Genomic DNA, 5,134 nt, shown 5'->3' with positions numbered 1-5,134 from the left:
GGCATTTCATTTTCAGGAATCTCATCCAACACCACATATTCTTGTTTGTCCTGTTCATGCTTCTTTTCCTACATTTGTTCTTTATACATAACCTTCTCATTGAATATAACATCTCTACTTCTAATTATTTTCTTATTTTCAAAATCCCATAACTGATAGCCATATTCATCTATCCCATATCCAATGAAGGTACATTTCTGAGATTTAGCATCAAGCTTGGTTCTGTTTTCTTTATCAACATGGACAAAAGCTTCACAACCAAAAGTTTTTAGAAAAGAATAATTTACCTTTTTACCAGTCCATGCCTCCTCTGGAATACCACCATCCAAAGGGGTTGAAGGTCCTCTATTTATCAAATAGACAGCAGTATGTACAACATCTGCCCAAAAATGTAAGGGCAATCCAGCATGCAATCTCATGCTCCTCGCACGTTCCATGATGGTCCTATTCATTCTCTCTGACACACCATTTTCCTGTGGAGTTCCTGGAACTGTCTTCTGCTTTCAAATCCCATTTAAGGAACAGTAATCTTCAAATGCTTTGCTGCAATACTCACCTCCATTATCCGATCTGAGACACTTCAACTTTTTTCCTGTCTCATTCTCAACCAAAGCTTTCCATTTCTTAAAAGTTTCAAAAACATCTGATTTTTGTTTTAGGAAATATACCCATGTTTTTCTGGTTGATTCATCAATAAAAATAACATAATAACAAGAGCCACCAAGAGATGATACCTGAGCCGGTCCCCATACATCTAAATGTACAAGCTCTAACTTCTCACTCTTCTTCTCTTTCCCAACCTTGAGAAATCTGACTCTTTTATGTTTACCATAAACACAGTTTTCACAGAACTCTAAATCAATCTTCTTTAGTCCTGGCAATAGATTTTTGGAGTGAAGGATTTTCATCCCTTTCTCACTCATGTGCCCAAGCCTATGGTGCCACATTATCGAATCTGTTCTTGCAACATTTATTATTGTTGTCCCTACAGTAACTTTATCTGTAGCAGCTAAGGTAGAGTAAGTGTTACCAGTACATAGATATAATGTGCCTACCTTCGCACCTTTAGCTACTACTAATGATCCTTTAGTAACCTTCCACATACTATCTGAGAAGGTAACTATGCAACCTTCACTACCTAGTTGCCCTGCAGAAATTAAATTTCTTCTTAAATTAGGAACATGTCTTACCTCCTGCAGAAACCAGTCATTACCATTCTGCAACTTGATCTTTATCTTTCCTTTTCCAACAATTTGATAGGGCTCATCATCGCCCAAATATACCTGTCCAAAATCACCTTGAACATAATCTAGAAAATATTTTCTATGGGGTGTAGCATGAAATGAAGCCCCAGAATCTATTACCCAGGAATCATTAACATTATCCAAACATAAGATTAAAGCATCTTGTAAAGTATTACTTGCAATATTAGCTTCCTTACTGTCATTTTCATTTTTGTCTCCTTCTTTGTTTTTCCGAGACCAACAGTCTTTCTTTAGATGACCAGGCTTTCCACAGTACCAGCAATCTTTCTTTCCTCTAAATTGAGAGCGTCATTTTTTTGACTTCCCTCGTGACTTCTCATTCCCAGGGCCTTTTCCTCTTTCCTTTGATCTTCCTCTGTTCTCCACATTCAAAACACTACCCGATGATGTTGGAGTCTCACCTGTGCTTTTCCTTCGCATTTCCTCACTTAGGATAACACCAACAATATCATCAAATACCAAAGTATTTTTACCAGAGACAGAGTTACTTACAGCCATAACCAAGCTATTCCAACTTTCTGGCAAAGAACATAAAATCAAGAGAGCCCTAACCTCTTCTGCAAAGGTAATTTTTACCGAAGACAATTGACTGGTAATTGTATTAAATTCATTTAAGTGCTCCGCTACAGATCCTCCCTCCCTCATTTTCAAATTAAACAAACGCTTCATAAGAAATACCTTATTCGAAGCCGAGGGTTTTTCATATAGCTTAGCCAATGTTGCCATCAAATCTACAGTCGTTTTTGCTTCTGTTATATTGAATGCTACAGACAACGCAAGGCACAATCGAATGGATCCCAGTGCCTTTCTATCTAAAATGTCCCACTCTTCATCTGATATTGTGGTCGGTTTCTTTGCCTTTCCTTCCAATGGCCGCCACAAATCCTTTTGATACAGGTAATCCTCCATCTGCATTTTCCATAACTGATAATTCTGGCCGTTAAACTTTTCGACCTTGAATTTGGAATCCTCCATTGCTCCCACTCAAATCTGAAAGTCCTGCCAATTTACAGAAAACCTCGCTTTGATACCAATTGTTAAGGTTTCAAGCAGATCCGAAGCAAATATGAACTAACAATTATATGCAGATTTAAATACAAAAGATAAAGAAATAAAACAGGACACAAATAACACAGAGATTTAACGTGGTTCACCCAGAATGGGTTACGTCCACCATACACAGCCGTCCAATCTTTCTTATTATCCAGCAAAAACAGTACATCAACCTTACAATGCTTTAAGCATCCCAGCCGCTTATAACATGCATTTTTAGGGCAACAAACAAAGTCGGCCTTTTTTAGGGTTTTATTACAATGTCGGTTTTCATCAACAAAAAAATGGCAAAAAAAAAATTTCTCGGGGGCTACCGCCCCCGAACCCCAGCGAGGATACGTGCTGAGTGTACAGTACTTTGCTGATCAGTCACCACATTTCAACACATACTGCTATAAAGTTATCCTGTGACCTTTGGAATAGGCCTTAAGAGCCATGCGGGATAAGGACTTCTTTGGTAATTTCGAGTTTTCTTGTCTCGCGTTGCTTTCTTATCCATCTCTTGGTCTTGTAGGACAAGAAAACCTATCTTGTGTAGTTTATTTCCTTATCCTGCAAGACAAAAAATTACAAATCGTTGATTGTGATGAACAGATTTATCTACGACTTTGATTTTTCGAAAATTTTCTGAAAAGTCAATACTACGCATTTTATAACGCCTTTTTGGAGCCAAAAGGGATTTCTAGCTTCGCCTATTGCCCCTATTTGTATAAAATATGGCATATTATTGACCCTTTTCCTTTCAAACATGCAAGATTATTGACCCTATTCGTATATAACATTATCGATCATAGACCCTTTTCATATTAAACATTGCAAATTATTGACCCTATTTGTATAAATCATGGCAGATTATTGACCATATTCGTATTAAACATAGCAGATTATTGACCATATTCGTATAAGTTAATATCAAGTAGGTTAAATCAATCATAATATAAGCTAATTGATTTAATCTAGTTGATATTATACTAATTGATTTAACCTAATTGATATTAACCTTATTGATTTAACCTAATTTTAACCTAATATTTGTTGTTTATTTTATTAAATGTTGACTTGATTTTAATAAATTTAATTGTGATGGATATAAAATGGTTTATGAATTTGATTTTTGTATCTTATATTCATCTAGATACAACATTTGAATAATAATTATTTTTATAATAATAAAATTAATATCAATATATTAACTACATTATTATCTATTTTTCTACTTAAAGTTATTTACTTGTTGAAGAGTTGTCTTATTTATATAAAAATATTTTATATACTTAAGAGTTATATTTTATATATGTTTTAATCTTAAAATTAAATAAATAAAAAATTAAAATAATCTATATAATTATGATTATAAATAAATATGATCAAAATATCGATAAAAAATTACACAATTATTATTAAAAATATTTTTATTCACTAATCTAAATTAAAAATATTAACTCTTGTTAAAATGTAGACTTATTGATTTAGACAATTAATTTTAGTTATCTTTAGACAACGACGCAAGACAAGCGGGTCAAAAGAAACAAAGAGAAAATCTTATCCCACGAGTATAAATAAGGCAGGTTCTGCGTGTGCAGGATAAGGGGGTGACTATTAGTAAAGGAAAAGTTATCCCATAGTGTCCTAAACATAGTAAAGAAGTGATGCAGGATAAGAAAGTAAAGAAGTAACATAGGAAATTGCTTAGTAAGAGATCATGGAATAAGAAAGATAAAAGGAAATCTTATCTCGTGCAGGGGATAAGGAGCTAAGTTTCAAAGGAGAGGTTTTTCTTATCCCACATGTCCAAGAGATGGATGGAAAACATATGCGGGATAACAAACATCACAGTTACTAAATAAAAGCTTATCCCACGCCATTCTTAAGGCTCGGTAAGGGGAGTGGAGAGTGGGGTAACTTGAGAACAATCTTGTGAAGAAAAGAGGCTTATGCCGCATGGTTACAAGGATCCCAACTGCTCGTGTACTAGCATGGGACAAAATAACACTAGTACATTTGGGTGCATTTTTCGATGAATATTTCCGATGAACTATGGGATTTCTTTTGCTTTGTCAGATTTTACAACACAATTTGTGTCAAATTTCCTTTTTTTTTGAAACCTTGCTCGTGTTCATCGAAAGTCCTCGTCGAACACTAGTACATTTGGAGTGGTTTTCCAATGAGCATTTCTGATGAGCTATGGGATTTCTTTTGCTTTGTCAGATTAATTTGGTTTTTTTCCAAAATTACCCCATGTTCATCAGAATTCTGACATGTTAAAATTTCATGGATTTTACATGTTGATCGACATATGTTGGTCCGATGATTTTCACAGCCTCTCGATTTCTTCTTCCTCGTCGGGATAACATAAGCCAATGACCTCTCTTCTTGTTGATTGATGCGAGTTATCCCACTAGTCTCATCGGGCATTGGGATAGCTTAAAATGTGTTCATGCGATGGGCATAAATTCCTCGATATCTTTTCCCTATTGGCAATTGACACTCATCGGATTTATTTTGTTGTCATTGATGTCAACAAGATTAGATGGAAGTCATATACCAACATTAGGAGGCATTTATCGGCAAAAACCAACATTGGAGTATCTAGGGTTACACAGGCACCAACATCAAGGAAGGTTTATTTAGAAAATCATTTTGTAATTATTGTCAAGGCCGACATTGAATATCTTTTGCAATATATTGTAATCCGACATAAGGCATATTGTTTGTAATGAGTATATAGGTCAGTGTGTTAGGTCATTATGATATATAATGATTTTATGTGAGGATATAACTTGTGGATGTGGATTGTGAATGCGAAGATCATTTGT

Source organism: Cryptomeria japonica, chromosome 11 (assembly GCF_030272615.1).
Source record: "Cryptomeria japonica chromosome 11, Sugi_1.0, whole genome shotgun sequence".
Lineage (NCBI taxonomy): Eukaryota > Viridiplantae > Streptophyta > Pinopsida > Cupressales > Cupressaceae > Cryptomeria > Cryptomeria japonica.
This window is presented reverse-complemented; position numbering follows the sequence as displayed.